This window comes from Camelus dromedarius, chromosome 9 (genome assembly GCF_036321535.1).
Source record: "Camelus dromedarius isolate mCamDro1 chromosome 9, mCamDro1.pat, whole genome shotgun sequence".
Taxonomy (NCBI): domain Eukaryota; kingdom Metazoa; phylum Chordata; class Mammalia; order Artiodactyla; family Camelidae; genus Camelus; species Camelus dromedarius.
The window spans coordinates 74,024,377-74,052,174 of NC_087444.1; the positions used below are offsets into that span (position 1 = coordinate 74,024,377).

General features: G+C 42.0%; 1 long non-coding RNA gene across 1 annotated transcript; it reads right to left on the reverse strand.

The window, feature by feature from the left end:
- Nucleotides 1–1,860: 1,860 nt before the first annotated feature.
- LOC135322080 (uncharacterized) lies at nt 1,861–27,695 on the reverse strand. Its single transcript, XR_010382394.1, has 3 exons — nt 27,016–27,695; nt 14,378–14,638; nt 1,861–5,539 (listed from the first exon to the last, which is right to left on the reverse strand). It is a non-coding gene; the product is annotated as an uncharacterized LOC135322080 (long non-coding RNA).
- Nucleotides 27,696–27,798: the final 103 nt, after the last annotated feature.

Consider the following 27,798-nt stretch of genomic DNA (forward strand, 5'->3'; position numbering starts at 1 on the left):
GCTCCTTCTCTTCCTGACTGCCTCTTGGATAACAATCTCCTGAGATCTAAGCTGGGGGGAGTTATATAGACCATCTTGAAAATTTAGGATTTGCTCCCTCTGACCATTCTGGGGTCACCTTTCTTTCTGTGGGACAGCTTGGTGGCAACACCTTCTGCATGGCCTCCTGGCCCAAAATGGGCCCATGAGGGGGTTGAAACTAAATTCTGGTTTAGTCACTGGCATTTTCTTGCAGGCCTGACTTGGCCCTAGATCAGGTGTTGGCAAACTACTAGTGGTGCAGGATAAATCTTGCCTGTGAGTTAAGAATGGTTTTTACATTCTAAGAGTCATAAAAACCAAATAACAAAGAGAGTACAGTCGCCTTCTTTGTACCCACATGTTCCACATCCATGGATTCAACCAAATGTGGACTGAAAATATATTTTTTTTAATTTCAGAAAGTTCCAAAAAGCAAAGCTTGAATTTGCCACACTGGTTACTATTTATATAGCATTTACATCGTATTTACAACTGTCTACATAGCATTTACATCATGTTAGGTATTAAGAGGTATCTAGAGGTGATGTAAAGTACACAGGAGGAAGTGTGTAGGTCACATGTGGATGGTACGCCACTTTATATGAGGGACTTGAGCATCTGAAGATTGAGGTATCTGTGGAGGTCCTGGAACCAGTCCTGAGGGACAACTGTATGCCATAGAGACCATGTCCTGAAAGCCCAAAATATTTGTTATCTGGCCCTTTACAGGAAAAGTTTGCAGGCTCCTGTCTTAGCTGCAACTGCTTGCCAATGCTCCCTGTGTGGCTTCCCCCCGCCGGTGTCCCAGTTGTCCAAACCTCCACTGCAGGACCGGCCTAGCGGAGACACCCCTTCCACGCAGCCCGTGGCCGGGGGGCCTGAGGCTTCCGCCCCACGTTCACCAAGGCCACCAATCTCCCCATACGCTGGGCCTCCTTGCATGTGCTCATTGCCCCCTCCAAGCTCGTGGGGCACCTCAGACTGGGGAACATAGGTCACATGCCCTCACCTTAGCCACAAAGGTCAAGAAGTGTTTAATCTGGTGGGGAAATGGAAAATGAAAGGATTCCAGACTAGGTGCCAGAAGACCTCAATTCTACGTCCGCCTCAGCCACTGACTAGTTATTTGACCTCAGGGCCGTCCTTTCTCTCTTCTGAGCCTCCCGCAATATCGACTTCCTGAAAGGAGGGATGAGGGGAAGGAGGCCAGCCCAGGGCCTGTCTGTGGCTTTGTCCAGGTATTAACAAGGGCACAGGGCTTCTCACAGCACCTGGGAAAGTGTCTTTTGTGCCAGGACTTCTCACCCGCCTAACCTTGCACAAAAATGGCTTTAGAACAACAGTTCTGCGTGCAGGACTCATTGTCTACGTGGCTTTTATCTTAACCCCGCCAGATACTTGGCGATACCGGTTCATGGTGGCCCATCCTGACCCGGGGAGGGGAGGAGAAACAGAGGTGGGGGTGAGGGTGGGAGGAGGACCAGGCCCACTCCACCCACCTCCAGTTCCGGGAGCTGGGTCATCCCAGACCCAGGGTCCCTAGAGAGCGAGGGAGGAGGCAGGGGGCCAAGGGCTGAGTCTCAGGGGCAGGAAGGACTGGGGGTGTCTCTGCCCTTGACCTTTTCAGGGCTCTTCTAGTTGGGTCATAGAAGCCGTTACATTGGGAATGCAGGAAGGAAAATCTAGAATTTCTATTTACATCTGTTTTTTAAAATCAAAATGAGCAAAACAAATGAAACTTTACTGATACCAAGTATGTAGAATGACAGTAGTGTACAAGTAAAATATATATGTTGGGGATATTTTCTCAAAAAGTCACTGATAGGGGAGTGGCTAAAGAGTGTTTCAAGGCCTTTGAGGTAAATAAAAGGTGTGAAAAAGCAGGCGAAGATTTGGGAAGTGACTGGGAACCAGGGTGGGTGGCGATGGAAGCTGACATTGATTCTCAAGGCCATGTCCTTTGCAAGTAGGGAGTGGGAGACAAGTTTTTGCCCAGGATGTCACTAAGGGGTGTGTCTTCTACCAGGGGCCCCGGTGCCTCCATCCCGAGTTGCCTCAACTCCATTTGACATTCAAAGCAGCACAGCGGTGTTACCTGCTCCCACAGGAAACCCTAATAAGCTCAAGTTCCCCAAGATTCCTTGGTCCCGAGCCCACCGAAACCAGGCGACCCCCCTCTCGGTGCTCAAGTGGGTGAGGGGACCCTCTCCAAGGGGGAACGAAGCAATGCCAGCCAGCTAGAGAGGGTCTAAGTGCTCCAGGCATGCTGCCCTCTTGGTAGAAGTAGTGAGAGGTGAGTTACGGGATAGATTTAGTATGGTCACCAATGACCAAGTTTGAGTTAGAGATGAGCACACTTTCTAGAGTGGGTGATTCTGATTGCTGCAAGGTTCTACCATGGCATGGCTCAACTCCAGGACAAGGAGGGGTCTAGGGGCTCATACTTGTGTCCCAAAGGCAGAGGGAAATTGGGGTCACCAGACTGGACACTCAGTTTGCCTGAGGTTGGTGTACGTGGGAGGAGGCTGACATCTGGGCTGCTCACCAAAAGAACACTGTGCCCACAGCCTGTGCATGGGGTCCCAAAGAACCCATTTATTGACCCACAACATTGCTGTCTCAGCCTCATTCCAAGAGGGCAGCCCTGGAGAAGTCAGCCACCCTAGTGATCCAGTTTGGTGGTGGAGGTGGGGTGTTGGAGAGAACACTGTCCGTGATAGCTGAGAAGGCTGGGTCCTGGAAAGTGCTGTGAGGCCCATCCCGTCGTGCCAGCATGGTGCCCCCGCCTCACAGGGGGATGAGGGGGCACCAGGTCTAACCCTATGTGTAGCTGAGTTGATTTCTTCTTCTGAGTTCCTCAATCCCAGAGCAGGGTTCCACTTAGCAGAAGCAGTAATATTCCAGGGGAGAAAAGAGTTCCCAGGTTGTCTTTTTCCTTCCAAAGTCAAATGAGTGATGTCACTGGTTGCTAGGCAAGTTTTCCACGTGCCCCTGCCCCTCCTTTCTGGCAGAACCAACTGTTTCTGTAGCTATGCCACTAATGCCACCAGTTACTGGACAGAGATGCTTCCTTGGAGAAAATGGGTGTGTCGCTAGTTACTGAACAGATTTCTTGTGTGGATTTTTTTCATGGTCTTCCTGCCCTTGTTGCGTGCTGTCTATGGTTGTTGAGGCTGGGGTCGCCCGCCTCGAGGCGGGGGCGCTGACACTCCTCGTGGACAAGGCAGATGTCAGGGAGGCTGGGAGAGGCAGGCTGAACCAGGAAGAGCTCTCACTCCTACTCAAGATTGGGCTGAGCCATTGGGAGTCCTGGTTCCACCCCCTGGTGGACAGACTTAACTCTCTAGATGAGGTCTCTCTGCTTCTGTCCTGGGGGGTGAAGCTGGACTTCACCGAGTGCTGCTTAGGCCACTGTAAGGGCTTGGGGGACACAAAGGTAGTCTTTTTGGACAGTAGCTTTTCAAAGGAACCAGGGGCAGTGTAGTCCTGGAGGGACCACCAATGATGAAATGGGTGGACTGGGATTGGCAGCAAGGTGAGGGTGCTGAAGAAGGTGACCCAGCCCAGGGTCCTGTGCAGGTAGGGCTGTTTTACTTCCTGGCTCTGAGGGCAGAGAGAGAGGGCAGCAAGGTGGGAGGAAGAGGCGGTGGGGGGGGGGGGTTCAGTCCATGTGATGTTGGGGATCAGATTTCCCAGGGACTGGGAAGCTGGCCAGACGGTCCCTGGGGATGGGAGGAGCCCAGACTTAGGGGCTTGTTGGGGGCATTTGGACAACGGGTCCCGAAAGTCCAGGTGGGAGGCCCGGGTAGGGCAATCTCACCCCACTGCTGTTCCAGGCAGTGTAGTAGAGGTGTGCCCCCTGGTAGAGATGCATGAGGCAGACGGTGAGGAGGGCCAGCAGCCCTGGCACGGTCACGTAGCACCACAGGAAAGTCCAGAAGGGCCACAGAGGGCGGCCCAGCTCTCTGAACATTTCTTCCCTGAGCCTGGGTTGGGGGCAGTGGGCAGGGACGTCTGGGAAGGAGCCCTCCTCTGGCCACCAGGGCCTGGAGCCCTTGGGAGGGTAGGCCCGCCAGTCCCCTGGTTCTCTCACAGGTTCTCAACACTTAGGGACTGTCAGGTCCTGCCAGGCACTCCCTGAGGTTGGGCTCTGCATCTGGCCTCCCCGTGGGAATCCTCCCATCCAGAGGGGGTACACTGCTCCCAGCCCTCTGCCTTCAGACTAGCCCAACTGGCCAATGGCAGGGGAACCTGAGTCCCCTTGGTCCTGACTGCTTGTTCCATCAGGACCCACCCAGCTCCCCTCAGATCACTCCCTCCTGCTCTCAGCTGGACCCTCTGCTGTGGGAAGGACTGAAGGAGTAGACCATGCCCCAGCTCTCCTCAGAGACCCGGGGTGGGGTCCCCTGAGGCTTGAACATCACCTCCTAGCTCCGTAGATCCAGGTCAGGGCCATGTTCTGGAAGGCCACAATGACGACAAGGGTCAGCGGGACCAGGTGGTCATCAAACAAGGACATTACGTAGCTGCCGGCCTGACTGGTGAAGACGAGGCTGCCCAGAAAACCTCCCAAGCAGATGATCGCTAAGGCAGAGGCAGGTTTGGCCACACTGAGGTCTATGTGTAGCTGGGTCAGGGGTCAAAGTGAGCCCAGGAGATTAGGGATGGCCTAGTGAAGAGGGGCACTAGGGGCAAGGTGGTCACTGGGGTGAGAATCCATAGTACCTGAGAGCATCCTGGGGTAATTCTTGAAGATGGAGATGGAGTTCTGGAGGGGAAAGACAATGCCTTCCAAGATATTTATCAAGTTGTTCAGCCCTATGATGAGCAGGGCTATGAAGAAGAGGATGGCCCAGAAAGAGGCACCAGGGAACAATGAGACGACTTGGGAGAAGGCTGCAAATGCCAGGCCAGGGCCTTCCATGAACTGTTGGGGAGAAGGGCTCTGAGGCAGTGGTGGGGCTGGATTGGGGGGGAATGGTGCAGTGATCGATTAGCAATATCTGTCTCAGGCAGAGGAGAGAGGCATAGTGGTAGGTGGATGGCCAAAGTGTTGGGTGTTTGCCCTTTTTGGTTTCATAAGCTGTATGAGCATCACCTATTAAGTTTCCACCTGAGTTTCCTCCTCTAATAAATAGAGACCCTAGAGTTGACGTGAGAATTAGAGTGAAAATTTAGCAAAGGCCCTGGCACATACTAAATGGTGGTGGAAGAGTAATTCTGTTACCTGCCTCAGAAGGTATGTAGATAGCCCTCAAGGCCCCTGGGAAATACATTTCCCAGGGGCCTCTGGGGCTGTTGGGAAGCACCCACCTGCCCCCACAAACACACCTTTTCCTTTTGCGCCTTGATGCTGCAGGATGGGGAGAAGTGGATGACCTGGTGCTGGAGGTGTCCTGGGAGGTTGCTGATCCAGTCTAGGTAGTCCATGGTGGGCAGGAGCAGGATGTCTTCTGGGGGCTTGACATCCTGTGGCAGCACCCCCTTGTCGATCAGCTTCATCAGCTTTGAGACACTCCTGAAGGGGAAGCAGAGAAAAGGAAAGGTGGTGGAGAACAGACTGGTCCCTCTGCTAGCTGCAAACCAAGGACACTGAGGACAGGAGAGGGACATGAATTGCCCAAGATGAGTGCAGCTGAGTAACAAGGGCAGGGACTGGAAGTCAATCACATAGACTTGGGGTGAGTCGCCCTGGAGCTTCCACCTAAGGGGGCAGAAGATGTTACATTTGCAGTAGCTAATTCCAAGGTGCCTTGGGTTGAGTTGTGTGCCCCTGCTCCCACACTCATACATTCTCCAGTACTGCAGAATGGGACCTTATTTGGAAATAAGGCTGTTGCAGGGGTAATTAAAGATGAAGTACTGGAGTAGAGTGGGCCCCTGTTCCACTATGGTGTCCTTTTATGAAAAGAGGAAATTTGGACACACACACACACGGAGAATACCATGTGAGGATGAAGGCAGAGATTTACTAGACAAGGAACACCAAAGATTGCCAGCGAACCACCAGAAGAGGCATGGAGCAAAGCCTGCCTGACTGCCCTCCGAAGGATCCAACCCTGCCAACACTCTGATCTCAGACTTCTGGGCTCCAGAGGTGTGAGACAATAAATTTCTGGTGTTTTAGCCACCCAGTTTGTGGTACTTTGTTCCGGCAGCTTAGAAAACTAATAATCTCAGAATTTTGTGTCTTCTTGGATCTTAAGTTTAGAATGCTGGGTTAATCAAACCATTCATGATACATTTTCCTCAACTGGCAGAGCAAAGTCTGTTTAATCTTTTTTTTTTCCTCTGTGAATTTCAGTCTTTCCTCTCCTTCTGCAGATACTCACTTTCATGTGCTTGACTAACATTAAATGTGGGTATTTCTTTGTGAAAAATGTTGCTTTGTGTCATCACTTAAGTGTCATTGTGCTATAAATCGTTTTATTTTTCCCCTCAATTTTGACAAAATCTCTACGTTGCTGAATGTATATCTAGTTTGTTGTTCCTGATTGCTGCACCATATTGCATAATATGCATTCGCAATCCACAGTCATGTTTGATTCCCCAGATAATGGCCCTACCTCCTGTGATCACAAACACCAGTCACCACGACAACCATCCATCTGCGGGGCTCCCGGGAGAAGTTCTCCAGGATACACACTTGGGAATGGGGGAGGGGTGTCACTGGGACCATAAATACTGTGCTTAGTTAATTTAGTGAAATGCTGCCAGAGTCTCAGTTGCCTTCTGTGCTCCTGATTAGAAAACTTCTGTAAGACTCTATACCTCCACATTTTCTTATCTAAAGAGAGGGTAATGCTAATCAAAGTAGGTTCTGTGGAGCAGTTGCCTTACCTGGGAACTTTTTAGAAATGCAGACGCTTGGGCCCACCCCAGACTTACTGATTGAGATCCCCAGGAGATTCATAATGCCCATTAGAGTTTGAGAGACTCTATATAATGAAGGGCAGGGGTTTCGGGATGGCAGTCCTTTCAGCTCTACGTGGTCCACTATGGTAGCCACCAGACACATATGGCTATTTAAACTAAAAATCATATAAAGTGAAAAATCCAGTTCCTCAGTCCCATTTGCCATATTTGATCGCATTCACATTTCAGGTGCTACGGCTGGTGGCCACACACGGTGCAGGTGGAGGCTTCCAAGCATCACGGAGCTCTGACGGGCAGTGCTGCCCTGGGAGAGGATGCTTCTCAGTCTAGGCTGCTCATTGGAATCAACTGGGAGCTTTTTTTTTTTTCCTTTTCAACTAGGAGCTTTTTTAAGAAACAAGAGCTGTAATTTTTTTTGAGCTATCATTTACAGACAATAAGCAGCACAGATATTAAAGACACGTCTATGAGTTTTGACCAACTACCCATGTCACCAACATCCCAATCAAGATAAAAAATATTTCCATCACTACAGAGAGTTCCCTTCTGCCCCTTTCCAGTGTGTTCCCTCCACTCCAGAGGCAACTACTGATTCCCATTCCTACATGCTCGTTTTGCCTGTGCTTGGATTTCATATAAATAGATTCATGCAATGTGTCGTCTTTTATGTCTGGCTTGTTCCATCCAATGTAATGTCTGAGGGTCATCCATGTGGTTGCATATATCATTAGTTCACTTCTTTTAAGTGATGAATAGTATTCTGTTGGTTGAATAAAGATACTAAGATTTATTATGTTTACCTCCTGATAGACATCTAGGCTGCTTAGTTTGGACCATTATGAGTAAAGCTGAAACCAAAATGTCTTTAAGTAGGTGAATGTTTGTTTTTATACATGCCTTTTTGTGGCATTGTTTTTATTTCTATAAGGTTAAGTAGCAGGGGAGGAATAGGTAAATTATATGGTAAGTGTATATTTAATTTTTGTAAAAACTGCTAAAGTTTCCAAAAATGGTTCATACCATGTTACACTCCCACTTGCCTATTTGTTGATTGTTTGGTTTTGTCTTATAGACTTGTAGGAGTTCTTAAAATATTCTGGATAAAAATCATTTATCAGTACACGTGTGTGTGTGTATATGTGTGATTTTCTCCCAGTTTGTGGCTTTCTTATTCACTTTCAGTGGTGGCTTTTGCTGGGCTGAAGTTTTTAATTTTGATGACTCCAACTTAGCAACCTGTTTTTTTTATGGTTAGTGTTTTTTGTATCCTGGCTAAAAAATCTTTGTTAAACCCAAGGTCAAGATATTCTATGTTTTCTTCTAGAAGCTTTATAGTTTTGGCTTTTACATTAAGGTCTTTCATTCGTCTTGAATTAATTTGGGGGCACGGTGTGTGGTAGGGATCAGTTTATTTTTTTCCAGGTACTGAAAAGAATTTCCTTTACCGTTGAATTGCTTTGGCATCTTTATTGAAGATCAATTGATCATATGTGTGTTGGTTTAATTCTACTTTGTTCTGTTGGTCATCCTTAGGCCAATATAACATTGTCTTGACTACTGCAACTTTATAGTGACTCTTGAAACCAGATAGTGTGTCTCCAACTTTTTTTTTTTCCAAGACTGATCTGACTACCTAGGTCCTTTGCATTTCCATCTACATTTTAGAATCATCTTGTCATTTCTACAGTAAAATTTGCTGGGATGTGAATTGCCATTTCACTTGGCAATTTAGAGAGAACTTATATATTAATAGCAATGGTTCTGCAAATCCAGGAACTTAATATTTCTATTTATTTAGATCTTTTTCTCTCAGCAGTGCTCCACAGTTTTCAGTAAAGAGATCTTACACCTATTTTGTTAAATATAGCCTTAGAATTTGGTGGGTTTTGATCTAATTGTAAACAGTTTTGTTTATAAATTTTTTGTTTAACTGTTTGTTGTTAGTGTGTAGAAATATTGTTTTCATAGAGTGAATTTTATTTTTGTGACCTTCCTAAATGCACTTGTTTATTTTAGTAGGGTTTTTTTTGAGTAGATTCCTTTAGGTTTTCTTTCTTTTTTTTTTTTTTTTTTTTTTTTTTTGGTGTGTGTGGTGATGGGGGAGGTAATTAGTAATTAGGTTTATTCACTTTTAGAGGAGGTGCTGGGGATTGAACCCAGATCCTTGTGCATGCTAAGCATGCGCTCTACCACTGAGCTGTACTCTCCCCGTCTCCTTTAGGTTTTTAAGTACACACTGATGCCAGTTGTGAATAAAGACAGTTTTACTTTATCTGGCCTCTATGCTTAATAAAATCCTTCTCTTGCCTTCTTTCACTGGCTAGGAACTTCACTATAATATTGAACATAAGTGATGAGAAGAGATACATATTCTTGCCTTGTTTTCAGTATTAGGGGAAATTGTTCAATAATTCACCTTTAAATAAGATGTTAGCTAATTTTCTGTTGGTGGTGGTGGGATCTTTAGCACAACAGTGTTAAGAACAGCTTGGGTAGGTGAAACTACTTTTTCAACTGTATGCTTTTATGAAATCTAAATACAAACCAGGTATTTCCCTTCAGCCTCAAGAATTTCCTTTAATAGTCTCTTGGTACAGATTTGCTAGCGATGAATTCTCTCATTTTAATCTGAAAATGTCTTCATTTCACTTTCATTGTTTAAGGGTATTTAGCTGACTACAGAACTCTAGGTTGTTAGATCCTTTCTTTCAGCGTTCTTAAACATTTCTATCTCATTGTCTTCTGACTTCCATTGTCTCTGATGAGAAATTAGTCATAATTCTTATCATTGTACCACTTCATGCAATGTACTTTTAAATCTTTGAATGCTTTAAACATTTTCTATTTACATTTGGCTTTCAGAAGCTTGACCACAATACACCAAGGAGTGATCCTCTTTTTATCTAACCTGCTTGGGGTTTTCTGAGCTTCTGGGATCTGTGGGCTGATGTTTTTAATAAAATTTGGAAAAAATTTGCCTGCTATTTAAAAACAATTTTGACCCCAATGCTCTCTCCTTTCCTTCTGCAGCTCCAATTATACATATACTACAGGGGGAGAGTATAGCTCAAGTGGTAGGGTGCATGCTTAGCATACACAAGGTCCTGGGTTCAAGCCCCAGCACCTCCACTAAGAATAAATAAGTAAACCTAACTACCTCCCCCCACCAAAAAAATATATACATATATTACTGTTGCAGGTCACTAGTGGTCTTGTTTAGTTTTTCTTTCCTTTTCTCTCTCTCTGTTTCACTTTGTGTAACTTCTATTTAGTTGTCTTCATTAACTGATCCTTTTTTTTTTTGCCGGTTCCAATCCATATTACATACATCCAGTGAAACTTTCATTTACTTTAAATTCTAGAATTTTCATGGGGTTCTTTTTTAGAGTTTCTACAGCTTTCCTAAAATATCCCCACTGTCTTCACACATTTTATTAATCTTTTCTATTAAATTCCTTAACATATTTATAATGGTTGTTTAAAGTTCTTGTCTGCTAATTCTAATGTGTCTGATGATCTTTAGGCCTTCTTTTTTTCTCTTGGCCATGGGTTACATTTTTCTGGTTTTTGGAATGTCTTGAGATTTTTAATTTTATTCTGGACTTTGTGTATAGAAGAACAAAGAAGAAAGGTATATTGTTTTATTTTGCTTAGTCTCAGTAAGTTTAAGCCTTTTATTCTACCAGACAGCTAGGATGAGGGCTAATTATTCACATTTCTTAAGAGTACAGTTGAGTTTGGGTTGGGTGGTAATTTTCATTAGTTGAGTTTTTCTCTGCCTTCAAGTGGAATTAGAGAGATTACTGTTCCCATGAGCCATGCCCTCAACTTTTTGAACCACATCAGGGACTAATTCCTTTCTGTTGTCACTGCTTCAGTTGGAGTGGGTTGGATTATAGCTTTAGATGTTTTTGGTTTATCCAGTGGGGCCACAATCTGAGCACCATAAGACAGTGCACACTTCCTCTGCTTGCTAGCCTTGTCTCTGCTGCATCTTCTGCCACTTCCTCAACACAATTCCTGGGAACAGAGTGAGGGGAAAAGGGGGTCAAGCCATTTATTTGTGTGTTGAGGGCTTCTTGAAAGTCGAGTACCAGTTGGAAGCCCATACTGTCATTAAGTGCTTGGATTTCTTTTTATCTGTGCAAAATCTCTCCATCTGTGACAGGCCTGTTCCTCCACCCACATGCTCCCAGATTAGGCATTTACCCCCAATATAAAGGCATTTATGACTCTTTGCTCACCTATGATGGGCTCATTTAGTTTAATAGGGTTCTTTGTGTCCACTGCTCTTCAGTAACTTTATAGGAAAGTATGATTTTTATTTTGTCCATTCTTTAAATTGCTCCTACTATGGGAACATGAACTTTTGCATCCTTCCAGCATCCTAACTGGAAGAAAAATTACACCTTGAAGTTTAAAAAAAAAAAAAATCTCAATGCCTGAATGCACCCCAGACCAAGTAAATGAGAATCTCTGGGGGTGGGACTCAAACATAAGTGTTTTCTAAAGCTTCCCAAATGGTTCCAATATGCAGCCTAGGCCACAACCACTGATTGTGGCTCAGAATGTTATAACTGCCTCTTTGGTGAGTTAAATAGTTGATTTTGAAAACTTCTTTACACCGTTTGCAATTTATGGAAACCTTGGGACAGTCACAACTCTTAAGACTATTTTCTTATCTATAAAGTGATGGATATTAGAATATTCCCTTTTGGCTGTTTTCTCTGAGAATAAGTATAATATCATTATGGGAGAGGTTCAAGTTCAAAGGTCCATGAGGCTGGGGGGTGGTTGCTAATAAAGAGGGAGGGAGACTCCTCTTGAATCTGCAAGGCTGTGATTACTTACTGCTCGACACAGGCGTGGCCACTGGTGGTGGTCCAGAACCCCAGCACTATAAAGATGATGGATGTGGCCAGCAATGAGGTCACCAGGTTGACCAGGGCCACCAAAGAAGCCACCTGGACATAGCTGTCGCCTCCAGCCTTGCAGGAGAACAAGATGATGGTGCCCATGCCCAGGCCCAAAGAGTAGAGCACATGCCCTCCTGCCTGACGCCACAGGTCCAGCGAGGCCCAGGCAGAGAGCTGTGGATGAAGGTGGGTGAGAGGAGTTTGCGAGTGGGCTCAGAGTGTGGACCCCCCAATGAGCTGGTAGAGGTGGGCAGGCTGGGGTGGAAAGCAGGAGGGATGAGGGGTAGGCTGGGGCAGAAGGAAAGAAGATTCAGGGGAAGGAGATTCAGAGAAGACCTGGGTAGTTGAGGGAGGGAGGTTTGGAGTCCGCAGCCTCACCTCTGTGGTCACCATACGTCTGAGGCTGGTGGTCGCACCTTCCAAGAAGAGACCTCGGATGAGGAAGCAGAGGAGGAGGATGTAGGGGAGGAATACTGAGAAAACCAGCATCTGGCCAGAGGGGTCAGGACAAACCAGAAGTCAGAAATGGGGAGGAGGGAAGACAGGACAGAGGTGAGCATTAGCAGGGTACTGCAGTCAGCAGGAATAGAGAGATGGAGGTAAGCAGTGTTAAGGTGGCCCAGATGTAACAAGAGGGAGCTATGGGAGGCTTTTTCTAGGGAGGCAACAGTGTTGTTTGCGGAAGAAAAATCCTCTAATCAGCTGCTCAAGGGTGAAGAATGAGGCCCCAGGTAAAGGTGGTTTTTAAATGGTGGTGCAGTTGGACACTGTTAATTCACAGACCTTGGTTTTGTGGCCTATTTGTGAGTTTAGGGACAGGAACTGCAAAGGGGAGAGAAGCCAGTGAGGCTGAAGTCTGCATGGAACAACTTCATAGATGATGGGGGAAGAAAACAAATGAAGAAGAAACTTTGGGAGAAAACAACATGGTTAACAGGAATTATTATTTTTGTTCAGGGATAGGTGAGAGAAGCTCCCCCTGCCACCAAGCCTTTAGTAAAATCTAAACCATTTTGTGTGAATGGTTTATTTTGAAGGCTGCAAAGGAATGGTAAGTTGAAGTTGGGCCTCCGGGGATGTATGGGGTGAGCTGATTGCTTGTGTAGATACAGGGGCCAGAAGTTACAGGTAATGTTAACCAAAATGACCTAGTAAACACATTGAAATAACTTTTCCACAGAAGGAGAATATCCAGGTGCCAAGGGGATGGATTGGAAGTATGGATTGGGATAAAGTACTCTAAATGAGAAACTTTGGAAATGTATCCGTGCCAGTTGGCCTCTTTAGGGGTCAACAGTCACAGTCAAAATGAAGGAAGGAGGGACATGCCAGGCTCGGGGCGTGAGTCTGTGGCCTAATCTAAAAGCTGCCTGCAGGTCTTCACATGCAGTGACATGCAGATGAGGGAAGGTGAAGAGGGAATGGGGTCAAGACAAGGTGCTCTTCCATGCTGTGGATGGGAGGAGCAGCTCTTTGTGAGAGGAGCAGCTGATAGCTGCTTAGGGAGAGAACAGCACCTTCCTTAGGAGCCCTGGTGGAGATGCTGGGTGGTCACATCTGAGCTTGCCCTCTGGGTGGGTGGGAGGGTCATGGGGATTGGAGAAGAGAGGTCAAAGGGAAGGGGGCAGGGAGCCTGAGGATCTCTGGATTTGCAAAGGTGAAGTGGTAGTGGGATCAGCAGTCAGGGTGGCTTACCTGCGTTGACATCTTTAGCCCTGTCATCATGACTAAGAAGACGAGGAACCAGACTGCGAAGATGCCCAGGCTGAGATTCAGGACAAGGGCCTTGACCCCCTCTTCTATGTGGTTTGAGGCACTCAGGGTGGTGTGGTACCAGAAGTACTGGTGGGACACAGTCCCAAGGCAAGAGAGGTCTGGGGGGACCCAGGCGCTTAGATACGACCTCACCTGGTGCCTACCCCTGCTCTTCACTTCCTCCCCTTTGGCTCTTGCTCCTTGTTGCCCCTGCCTCCCTTGACTCTTCTGGCCCTGTCTCTCCCTCTCCTCACCGCTGACAGTGATGTTCTTCACCAGTGGGCACTGGTCCCAGGGCAGGGGATGATGAAAGGAGTTGCCCAGGTAGGAGAGGCTCCAGGTGGTGATGACGCTGTTATACAAGCTCACCATGACGCACACCTGGAGGTGGACACAGTGGGCCTGAGGGGCTGGATGGGTGGAGACAGGGAACCTGGAGACCACAAGGGGTGAACTGGGATGCCTCTTGGCTGGGCCCCTCATTCACCAGTATGCTGGCATAGCCTATGCCGCCCAGCCAGGGGGTGAGCTGCTTCCAGACCCGGATGTTGTCCACACGCAGCCATTTCCCCATGATCATCTCCATGTACAAGAGGGGGATCCCGAACAAGAGGAGCATGAAGAAGTGCATCAGGATAAAGCTGCCTGAAGAAGGGAGCCAGGAGCTGTGCTCAGGCAGTCAGGAGTCCTGGCCCCCCTCCTCTCTATCCCCTAGGAGTCTGGCTGCCTCCCTTCCAGTTATCTCCTCCCCCAGGACCTAGGAGTCTAGGCTCCCAGCCTTAAAACTCCTTCCTTAACCCTGGCCTTACCTCCTCCGTTCCGATGACATAGGTAAGGGAAACGCCATATGCTGCTTAGCCCAACAGAGAAGGCAACTTGGACCAAAATGTTCTCAGTTCTTTTGGTCTGAGTAAAGTAGTTGTGAGTCTTGGTGGCCCGAATCTCTTTGGTATTGAGCTTCCAGGGTAGGGTTGAGGAAACTTGGTGTTCTTTGGGGGCCTCGTCCTCTGATAATTCTTCAAGGGATTCCATGACTTTCTTCTTACAGGTCCACTAACTCCTGAGGAAATCTTGGGGTCACCAAGAAGAGTAGACCTTAAGGGACATGTCTCAGATGGCAGAATGTAAAACTCCACAACAACAAGGGTTTTAGAGCAATGAGGGCCAGAGTTTAAATCTTGGCTCTTCTCCTCATAAGTTATCGTCTTTGGGAAAATAATGTCCTCTCTCTGACATTCAGGTTCTTTTTTTTTTTACAAGAATAGATGAATTTCAAAATATTTAGTGACTGTTGTAGCATGAGCACTGCCCAATCAGAATGGATGCCAGCCATAAACACTGAAGTATCAGCTTAACATCATCCCTGCCTGAAAGGACTAAAAGTGACATAGTGGACATTGAGTGCCAAGGACACAGTAAACACTTAAGGCACTCTGGTTCTTTCTTTTCTCCCTCTGGTCTACCTGGCCCAACTGACACACACAGATTTCTGGGCTGGTGGTTCCCAATCCTGGCTGTCTATCACAATCACTTGAGGGACTCTCAAAACATAGAGATTGCTGCCTTTTATTCTCCTAAACTTCCTCTTCCATATTCTGATTCAGTAGATATAAGGTGGAATATAGAGATTGGTAGAATTAAAAAGCTTCCTTGGGGATCCACTTCTGGAAAGGCAGCATGAGGAGCTCTGTGGACCCATTCCCTAGTGAAACAAGCACAACTTGTGAAAGTTATAAACAAAAGAACATTTAAGGTCTCTGGAAATTGTCCTGATACAGCAGTGAAGAAACATTTATTCAAGAAAATCTAGTAAAACTCAGGATAGTGACAGTTTGTGGCATGTGAACCACAGCCTGCTCTCTCCCTCCCTCCATCCAGCCCACTGTTATGGAAAGTCCACTCTAGGTGGATGGAGCCAAGAACACAGGGTTCCCTTTCTCCCTGGATCTCACTCAAAGCCTATGGTGTCTTCCAAAGGGGCAGGCCACCAGCATTTCTCATTCCTCTCTAGCTATGTGTTGCAGAGACTAAATTCCAGGCAAGTGTGGTAAAAGGTGGGGAGCCCTCTTCTTCCACTCTGCCCTCACTTGCATGGCAGAGGCTCTACTTCAGGGATGACACAGTGAGAATACTGGGGCCCTGACCTACCCAACCCCATCTCATTGGTTAGGTAGAGGTTACATGCCAGGAGTGGCAAGTCAGTAAGACCAAAGGCTAATGCCCCATCCAGTACCCTGTTCCTTAAGCACTCAGATAGAAGTAGGTCTCTGTCCCCATCCAGCCTTGGAGTTTTTGTCAAGGGAGAGAGGCAGGCCTTAAGAACAAATAGCTCAGAAGCTCTTCCCCCAAGAACTAATTTATCTGAAACAGACTGTGAGGACATTTAAGCCTAAGGGCATACTCAAAAACAGTAGAGGATTTGGTGGTAAACAATCAAGAGGAGGCTGGTGACATCAGGAGAGATATAAGCAGAACTGTAAGCCAGTTAGTATGCCAGAGAGAACCAGGGAAAGAGCTAGCTAAGAAGATCCAATGTTTGAGGTCAGAACAAACCTCAAACACTGACTTCAAGAACTACTCCTGTAAGGGAGGACAAATTAACTGAATCAGACTGGAACAATTTGTTTCAGAGCATTGTCAAAAACAATAGAGAAGTCAGCTGGAAATGAGTAGATCCTAAAATCTGGGTGTGGTCAGGGGAAGAGAAAAAGGGATCCCTCCTAAACCCACTGTCATACCAGGGTTATGCAGCATGCTTAAGGCTCTGGCCTTCGAGGATTATACACCTTGACCAAGTGGGATTTATCCCAGGAATGCAAGGTTGGTTTAACATCTGAATATCAATTAATGTTATACATCATATATCTATTTAATAGAATAAAGGACAAAAGCCATGTGTTCATCTCTTTGAAGAAAATGACAAGCTGATGATAAAACTCATATGAAAATTCAAGGGGCCCAGAATAGCTAAAGAGAAAGAAGAACAATGTCAGAGGGCTCAGACTTCCCAATTTCAAAACTTACTATAATGCTACTGTCATCAAAGCAGTGTGGTATTGGCATAAGGATACACAATAGACCAACAGGATAGAGTAGAATAGAGAGCCCAGAAGTAAACTTTCACATAAATAGTCGATTAATTTTCAACAAGAGTGTCAAGGACATTCAATAAATGGTGCTGGAAAAACTGGATATCCACATAAAATAATAAAGTTATTTATTTTATGACCCTTTTCTTATACCATATACAAAAACTAACTTAGAATGCATCAAAGACCTAAATTATAGAGTGGAAATGATAAACTCCTTAGAAGAAAACATAGGGGCAAATCTTTAAGACCTTAGACTTGCCAATGGTTTCTTAAATATAATACCAAGATATGTCCTTTGTGAATCAAAAGATACTGTCAAGAGAGTGAAAAAATAACCACAGAATGGAAGAAAAATATTTGCAAGTAATATATCTGATAAGACTCTAGTATCCAGGATATATAAAGAAATCCTACAACTAAACAAAAACAAAACCCATACAACTCAATTTAAAAATGTGCAAAGGACTTGATTAGGCATTTCTTCAAAGATGTACAAATGGCTAATATAAACGTGAAAAGATGCTCAACATATTTAGTCATTAGGTAAGTGCAAATCAAAACCATATAAAAAAAAACCATATGAGATACCATTTCACACCCACTAGGATGATCATAATTTAAAAAATGGAAAATAAGTGTTGGTGAGGATGTGGAGAAATTAAAACTATTATGCATTATTGGTAAGTATGTAAAATGGTGCAGCTACTGCGGAAAACTGGCAGTTCCTCAAAAAGTTAAGCACAGACTTATATGATCCAGCAATTCCACTAAACAATTGAAAGCAGAGACTCAAACTGATCTTACACACCAATGTTCATAACAGTACTCTTCACAACAGCCAAAAGATCAAAATAGCCCAAGTATCCATCAACAGATGAATGGATAAACAGTAGTATATCCACACAGTCATAAAAAGAGATGAAATTCTAATACATGTTATAACATGAGTGAACTTTGAAAACACTATGTTAAATGAAATAAGCCAAACACAAAAGGACAAGTATTGCATGATTCCACTTGTATGAAATATGTATAAAAGGCAAATTCATAGAGACAGAAAGTAGATTAGAGGTTACTAGCAGGGCTGGAGAGAAGGAAGAAAGGGGACTTAGTGCTTACAGAGTTTCTGTTTGGGGTGACAAAAAATTTTGGAACTAGATAGAAGTTGCACAACATTGTGAATGTACTAAATTCCACCACATTTTTCACTTTAAAGTGACTGATTTTACATTATATGAATTTCACCGTAAGAAAATGATAAAAAGTAAAAGTGAAATAAAAATGCTTTCAGACAAACAAAAGTTGGGAGTACTTGTTATCAGCAGACCTGCACTACACAAAATATTAAGGGAAAATCTTTCAGCTGGAGGAAAATTATCCCAGGTGGAGCAGAGCTATGCAAGAATAATGACCACATGAAAGGGTGAAAACATAGAGAACTAGAAGAGACTCTTGACTTCCTAAAGCAACAAACATAGCAATGTATTGTGGGGTTAATAATATGTAGAAGGAAAATACTTTAGAACAATGGCAAAAAAGGTGTGAAAACTAGGAATAGAAGGAACTCCCTTAATTTACAGCTTCCTTAAACCTGTAGCTAATACTACATTCGATGATTAAATATGAATGCATTTCTCCTGAGGTTGGGAACAAGACAAGTCTGTTCATTATTATCTATTATATTCAGCATTATGTAAGAGGTCCTAGCTAATACAATAAAGTAAAGAAGGGGGGGGGGAAGCATAAAGATTAAATAAATAAAAAAGCTTTATTTGAAGATGCTGTGAGTATACATGTAGAGATTACACATCTAAAAAGAATCTACAAACTAATAGAATTAAATTTGTAATTGAATTTAGCAGTTTCTAGATAAAGTCAATATAAAAAATCAATAGTATTTCTGTGTATTAGCAACAAACAATTGGAAAATGAAATGGGAATACCATTTATAAGAACATCAAAAAACAGATCAACAGAGATTTCACTATTTGGTATTATTTGTACTAGAATTCATAATACATATGCTTATCATGATCAAGGCAATATTGAAAACTTGGTAAAGAACTGGAAACTACAAAAGAAAAAAAAGAACCAAATGGAATTTCTAGAACTTAAAAATACAATAACAGATATGAAGACTAAACATGTGGATCAAAAAGTAGATTATGCACAACTAAGGAGATAAATAGTGAGCTGGCATATATATCAGAAGAAGCTATCCAGAAAGAAGAATGAGAAACAAATGATGGAAATTAGAGAAAAGAACATATGAGGATACAGTGAGTAACCGGAATACCAGAAATAGAGGAAAGAAAATAGGACAAAAGCAATCTGAAGGGAAAATGGCTGAGAATTTTCTAAACCAAATGAAGAACATCAAGTCACAGACTCAAGAAGGTCTGCGAGTCCACAAGCACATAAATAAAAGGAAAATAACACCTGGCTCAACAAAGTAAAACTTTGACAAACCAAAGAGGAAATACTAAAATGAAAACATTACCTACAAAGCAGCAACAGTTCGAATGACAACTAACCTCTCAAAAGAAATAATGGAAAACAAGTGGGCACTGGAATTAAGTCTTTAAAGTGATGAAAGAAAATAACTGAATTTAGAATTCCATTTCTAGAAAACATATTCTTCAAGAACAAAAATGAAGACATTTTCAGGCTAGCAAAACCACAGAGTTTTGTTGTCAGAAGCCCTGCACTACAAAAAGCACTACAGAGGATTCTTCTGGAAAAGGAAAACTTATCTCAGAAGAAAGGTCAAACATGCAAAAGGAAATTGAGAGTAATGAAAATGGAAATATGTAGATAAAATTGAGACTGCAAAAAAGTAGTAACAGTAACATCTTATTTGGTTTTAATTAAGTAAAGAATTAGTACACATAACAATGAAGATTAGGAGGGTGGTAAATGGAGTTTAATTGTTATAAGTACTTTTCATTGTCTGGGAAGAGGAAAAAGTACAAATAAATATCATTTGATAAAATGTATGCATATTTAATATGTAGGGAAACCATTAAAATAATAGTAAAAGTGTCTAAATTCTAAGCTATCCGAGAGAAAATGGACTAATAAAAATAATGCACAAAGAATGCAAGAAAGAAAAGAAAAAGGAATATAAAGTAGGTAGGACAAGTAGAAAACATCTAATTAGATGTTAGTTTTAAACCCAAACCTATTACTATTAACATTAAATGCAAATGAATGCTTCAATTAAAAGATGAAGTTTTCAGACCTAATGAAAAAACAGAATCAGACTAAATGCTATTTGCAAAATACATCTAAAATGTAAGAATATGGAGTAGTTGAAAGTAAAAAGCATGGAAAATAGTATTCCATGAAAACTCTACCCAAAAGAAAGTTTGTACAGCTTTTTAGTATATTAATATATAATTAATATTTACAAATTAAATATATATTACTATATTAATATGATAGTTAATATAGTAATATATATCAATAGATAATATAGTAATATATATCAATATCAATATATTAATGTGTATTTAATATTTAAGGCAAAAAGATTTTCCAGAGATGAGAGGAAAATTTAATAATGATAAAAAGTTCAATTCACCAGAGATATATGAATTCTAAAATGTTACGTATGTATTAATATGGCCTCAAAATAGAGACAATTAATGGAATCTACTTATCTTAGACATAAAAGATAAATAGCAAAAATTCATTAAGGATACAGAAGATTTGAACTACTTAATTAACTAACTTGACCTAATGAATATATATGTATGTACACACACATATATAAAGCCATATTCAACAACAGTAGAGTACACATGCTTTTCGAGAACACACCAAACAATTACAAAAATGAACTACATTTCCAATAAAATAAATCTCAATAAGCTTCAAAGGATACTTCTGACCACATGCAATTAAGGTAGAAATTAATAATAAAATTAATTTAAATATCCCTGTTTGGATATTAAAAAGTACATTTTAAAATAGCTGATGGGAAAATGTTCTCCTAGGGCAGTCTACCCAAGCAATAGAAATAAAAGCAAGAATTAAACAAATGGGACTTAATTAAACTTACAAGCTTCTGCACAGCAAAGGAAACCATAAGTAAAACAAATGACAACCTACGGACTGGGAGAAAATTTTTGCAAATGAAACAGACAAAAGCTTGATCTCCAGAATATATTAGCAGCTCATACAACTTAATAAGAAAAATCAGACAACCCAATCCAAAAATGGACAGAAGACCTAAACACTCAATTCTCCAAGGAAGAAATACAAATGATCAATAGGCACATGAAAAAATGCTAAGTATCACTAATTATGAGAGAAATGCAAATCAAAACCACAATTAGGTATCACCTCATACCAGTCAGAATGGCCATCATTCAAAAGTCCACAAATGACAAATGCTGGAGAGGCTGTGGAGAAAAGGGAACCCTCCTACACTGCTGGTGGGAATGCAGTTTGGTGCAGCCACTGTGGAAAACAGTATGGAGATTCCTCAAAAGACTAGGAATTAGACTTACCATATGACTCAGGAATCCCGCTCCAGGGCATATATCCAGAAGGAACCCTACTTCAAAATGACACCTGCACCCTAATGTTCACAGCAGCACTATTTACAATAGCCAAGACATGGAAACAGCCTAAATGTTCATCAACAGATGACTGGATAAAGAAGTGGTATATTTATACAATGGAATACTATTCAGCCATAAAAATGACAGCATATCGCCATTTGCAGCAACATGGATGTCCCTGGAGAATGTCATTCTAAGTGAAGTAAGCCAGAAAGAGAAAAATACCATATGAGATTGCTCATATGTGAAATCTAAAAAAAAAAAAAAAGGAGAAGAAGAAGAAGAACATAAATACAAAACAGAAACAGACTCATAGGCATAGAATACAAACTTGTGGTTACCATGGAGGCGGGGGGTGGGAAGGGATAGACAGAGTTCAAAATTTGTAGATACTGACAGGCATATGTAGAATAGATAAACAAGATTATACTGTATAGCACAGGGAATTATATACAAGATCTGTGGTAGCTCACAATGAAAAAAATGTGACAATAAATGTATGTATGTTCATATATAACTGAAAAATTGTGCTCTACACTGGAATTTGACACAACATTGTAAAATGACTATAACTCAATAAAAAAAAGTTTAAAAAAATAAAATAAAGTAGCTGATGGGTTAAAGAATTGATTTCAATGGACATTAGAAAATATTCTGAACAAAATAATAGTGAAAATACTACATATCAAAAAATGGGATGCAGCTCAAGCCAAATATTAGGAAATTTAAAAACCTGAAAATTAATAAGATAATAATCTATCCCTAGAAATTAGAAAAGAACAGAAAAATAAACTCAAAAAGGTAGAAGGCAGAAAATAATAAAGTTGATAGGAGAAATTAATAAGATAGAAGGCAAACATATGATAGAGAAAATCAGCAAAATCAAGGTTGGTTCTTTAAAGGGACAAATAAAATTGATAAAAATCTCTAGCAAGACTTGCCAAGAAATAGAGAAAGCACAACCAACCAGTGGTGGATAAAAAAGGGGCATCATTACAAATTCTATAGTTACTTAAAATATAATCAGAGACTGTAATAAACAGTACTATGCTTGAAAATATTTGGAAAAATAATACTTAACAGAGCTCACACTTAACACAATATTGTAAAATGATTATAACTCAATAAAAAATGTTAAAAAAAAAAACAGAACTCACACATGAAGAATTAGAAACTGGACTGTCCTATAACTTTTAAGTACACTGCTTCTTTTAAAAAAATTTGAGGGGCGTAATTAGGTCTACTTATTAATTAATTTATTTTTTAGAGGAGGTACTGGGGATGGAAACCAGGACCTCATACATGCTAAGCATGCGCTCTACCACTCGAGCTATCCCCCCCCCCCAAAATGGCTTCTTAATTAGTAACATTCCTCCATAGAAAACTTCTGGCCTGGATGATTTTACTGGTAAAGTGTACTAAACATTTAAGAAATAAATACTACTAATCTTGCATAAAATTTTCCAGAGTAGAATAAGTGGCAAGACCAGCATAACCTTAAAACCAAAATTTGACAAGGGAATCATGAAAAAGAAAATCATAAGCCAATGTCATTAGTGAACATTGATGCAAACATTCCAAATAAAATACTAACAAATCAAATCCATCAATATATAAAAACAATATTACATCACAACTGAACTGAGTTTATTCTAGTAATGCAGGGAAGTTTAAAAGTTAAAAAAAATTAATCAGTGATGACATAATAAAGGATACAAATCCAGGAGGAGGGTATAGCTCAGTGGTAGAGCGCATGCTCAGCATGCATGAGGTCCTGGGTTCAGTCCCCAGTTCCTCCATTAAAAAATAAAATAAACCAAATTACTCAACCTCCAAAAAGGATACAAATCATATGATCTTCTCAATATTTGTGGAAATATTTGATAAAACCCAATAACCATTTATTTAAAAACACTTAGGATTCCAGGACTAAAAAAGAACATCCTTAAATATTTTTCACAGAGGTTATTTACAAAAAAGCTCACAGCAAACATCAAACAGTGATAAAATGCTGAAGGCTTTCCCTTGGAGCTCAGTAATAAGACAAGGATGCCCACTACAATCCACTCTGGTCAAACTGAATTTAAAATTGGGGTAGATTAATAGAATAGCATTAATGGCCCCAAGCCTTCAGTATTTCCTACATTTACCTCCTTTATATTGTGATTCTGCAGATCCTCTTACTAAGACTGTAACCCACACTCCTACCCCTTGAATCTGGGATGGTGTGCCAATTTAGAGCCTAGGCTGCAGAAGACCTTCCTGTTACTGCTTGCTCTCTTACAGTTTTGCTATCATCATGAGGACATGTCTAGGCTAATCTGCTGGAAAATGAGATGTGTAAGTCAGAGCTGAATCACTCCAGTGGGCCCTGCTGAGGCTAGCTTAGATCAATCAATAGCCAGTCAATTCCTTACCTGTTTGCTGAGCCCACTCTAATGACTCATGAGATATAATGATAAATTCTTTTTGTTTTTTAAGTCACTGAATTTTGAGGTGGTTTGTTATACAGCATTTTGATGGCAACAGATAATTGATACAAGGTCCTAGAAAGTGCAGTAAGATTTTTTAGAGTAAAAAGTTCAGAAAAAGAAGTAAAGCTGTCATTATTTATGGATATGATTGTGCATGTGAAAAATAAAAAAGAATCTATAAATACATTAGGATTATAAGTGAGTTTAACAAGGTTGCTGGATACAGGGTTGATGGAATACAATTAAGAGTATTTCTACATACCAGCAAGAAAAATATATAAGGTAATGTTTAGTTTGTAATAACATGAATACATTTCAGTGTTTAGAATAAATCTAACAAAAAAATAGAGGAGACCTCTATACCAAAACCTGTAAATGATTATTAAGTAAAGTAAAAGTTTAAAAAAAAAAGTAAAAGTTTTAAATAAATGGAGAGGTATTCCATGTCAATCCAGAGTATTGCGGAAATGACAGTATTAAATAATTAAGGCGGGAAAATGCATATTCATATGGGAAAAATGAAATTTGACTATTATCTCACATCATACAAAAATTAATACATGATGCTTCTAAAGAAGTTAATGTGAGAGAGTATGTTCATGATCTGGAAGTTAAGAAAGATTTCTTAAACAGGACTTAGAAAGCACTAATCATAAGGAAAATAATAAATTTGTGTTCATTAGATTTCAGTACATCTGTTCATCAAGAGACATCATTAAAAGAGTCAAAATTTACAAAGTAGAATAAAGTTGCCACACATACAGCTGACAGAGGGCTTTTAACTAGAATCTGTAAAAAGCTCCTACAAAACAATAAGAAAAATAGAAATAACCCAATAGAAAAATACTCAGGAAACGAGATCTTTCACCAAAGTAGTTAAAATGACCAGTGAATATATGAAAAAGTTCTCAAGCTATTTAAACAGTGGGGAAATGGCAATTAAAACCACAACGAAGTGTCACTACACACCAAGTGGGCTTGAATGAGAAGATTTGCCAAATATCGGCAAGAATGAGGAGCCATGGGAAGTCTTGTGCACTGCTGCTGAATGGAAACTGACAAAAATTGTTTTGAGGTGGGTTGGCCATTATCTATTAAGATTGAAGGTATGCATATACCATGCATATACCAGCAATTTCACTTCTAGGTATAACTGCAACAAAATCTGTGTACATTTGCACCAAAGGACACATTTTCTTAACAGCATTGTTTGCAACAACCCCCAAAGGAGACAAACACGAAATCCATCACAGTAGCATGGATATATAGTGATATAGCCAGTACAAAGGAATCCTACACAGTAAAGAAAAGAAAGGAACTAAAACTATGCATACTGACATGGATGAATCTCAAAAACTTAACACTGAATGAAAGAAGCTATATCCTAAAGAATATCATATGACTTTGTTTATATCAAAGTCCAAAAACCAAGCAAAACTAAAGTATTTAGATATCCACACTGAGGTGGTAAAACCAGAAATAAAAGCAAAGAAGTGATGACTTTTAAGTGTCATCTCTCTTGGAGGCCAGGGGGATTGGTGGTTGGGAGAGGCTCAAGGGTGTGTTTCTAGGGTGTAGGCAATGTTCTCCTTCTTTGATGAGGATGGTTGGGGTATTTGCTTTATAATAAATCATTGAGTTTGTGTACTTTTTTTGATATGTATTAAATTTTATAATAAGTATATATGAGATAAACAACAAGTTTATACTGTATAGCACAAGGAACTATATTCAATATCTATTAGTAACTTATGGTTAAAAAATATGAAAATGAACATACAATATATGTATGTTCCTATATGACTGAAGTATTGTGTTGTACACCAGAAACTGACACATTGTAAGCTGATTATACTTCAATAAAAATGTATTTTAAAAAGAAGTATATATGGATGCAAGAACATAACAAAATCTCCAAAACCCACTGCATAGTGGCAAGTCACAGAATATCAAATGATACCATTTATGTAAAAATAAAAGTTCTCATAAACAAAAGAGCACATTTCTAAGTGTTTATATGTACACATGTAAATATATAGAAAACTATTTTCTGGCTGCTTTCTCACACTAATGCTGTCCCTTCTGCTCCTTCCCATCCTCCCTTACCCAGACAATGCCAATTCATCACTGGTGCCTCCTCAGATGTAACTTCCTCCAGAAAGCCAACCTTAATCACCTTTGCCACCTCCCTGCTGTGGTGCCTGACATGTAGTTCACACTCTCCAGAGATCTGCTGAGGTTCTACTACAAGCACCTTACACACAAAAGTCCTTTCACATGCCCAGTGCAATGGCCCCACAGGCCCCTTCTGAAGGCAGTCCTGATTACAATGCTTCCACAAACTGCTGAAATCTGGAAATGTTTTGGTATTCAGATGGCACCTCTCAGACTTTTTCTCTCACTAGAACAGGTTTTGTCAGGTAACCAGTTTCGTGGTTTGAAAAATGGGCCGCCCCCCCATCTCCAAACCAATCCAAGAGCCCACTGCACAGACTCCAGCCAGAGGGGCAGTCACCCTTGCCCTGTGAACACCCTTGCCCTGCAAACACCTTTCAGCCTCCTCTGTGAGCAGTGCTGGCACTGGCAGCAACTTTTGCACCAAAGCAGCGTACAGTCCAGCTCAACTCAACCTGGACTTGAGAAGGTGGCTCAGGGAGAACACTATTCTCAAGGTGGGGCCATTTGGCCTCCTCTTACTCTACGTTTGAAATTTTAGTTTGACTAGGTGTCTACACAATCTTAAGAGATCCTATGATTTAAATGTTTGCTCCCTTTAGGTCTTGGAAGGAGGCACAGCCAATCTTATAAAGTGTACATTATCATATTATATGTATATATGAATATTTTTACATGTGTATTTCTTACAAATTAGATATTATTAATACATAGGTAAGTATATTTCTTACAAATTCGATATTATTATGGAACATACATGATGTATTGGATAATACTGTTAAATGTAATATATAGTATATAAATTTATATATACTCTAATATATGTGCATGTATTTCTTAAACTGGAGATATATATTACATATAATATATATCTCCATTATATCATGAGTATTTTTCTATGTAACAAAGCATTCTTTAAAAATATGATTTTTAATGACTACTTAATATTCCAGAGTCATTATAATAAATCTGACCAAGTCTATCATTTGCTTAAATCTTCCCAAGGGGCATCACAGCCCCGTTTAGTTTAGCACCCAGGGTTCTTCCTGGACAGCACATTGCTTCCTGCTCCTGCTCCCACATCCCACCCTGCCTTCAGCTTCAGCCACGCCTTTGTCACCCTTTCAAGACTTCCTACCTGCAATTCATTCTGCGGTGGATGTTCCGATGTTCTGTTTGCTTTCACTCCCGGGAAGTGCAGCCCAGGTAGCACCCGCCTGGGATAAATGTCTCGGTCACCAGTCCGGCCCTGCCTGGATCTGTGCACCGGTCTTTTTCTTGGCCTCCGTGTCCCCTGCTGTCTACTCTCCTCCAAGCTCTCGGAATCAAAGGGGCGACAACCTGTCTGAAGGCCAGCTAAGAAACTCTTTGATCCAGACAGGAGAGTACCAGGAGTCCACCTCGGAGCGAGTCAGTGAAGGACGCGCCTACAACATCCCAACCCCACTGACCTCAGCCCCATCACCAACTGGGGGAAGTCTGTGTGACCAGGGCGGGCCCAACCAAGACCTGGCTGGAGAGAGAAAAGGGGAGGAGAGGGGAGGCGAGCTGGGGAGCAGGGAGTGGGTGAGGGTGAGATAGGCCACCAGACTTCTGCCCCAATTGCTGGCGTTTGCTACCCCGCCCCTTCGTGCACGGGGTCCACCCCCTACCCCCAGATTCAGGGCATTCTGGGCCCCTAAATTCCTGAAAAGAAAGGGAGATGGGAGGGAAAGTTCCGATGTCTGCGTCCAGAGGCTGAGGGGTTGGGGCCAGAGGAACAGATGCCTGTCTGCCGGAGAGGTCAGGAACTGGGGGCCAGGACTACTGCAGCCCGGTCTTTACCCGCCACCGACGCGCGAGTCTGGAAAGACCAGTCGCTTCTGCCGGCGCTTGGGGGTGGGGTGGGGTGGGGGTGGCCCGGGCGCGAGACGAGGGTACC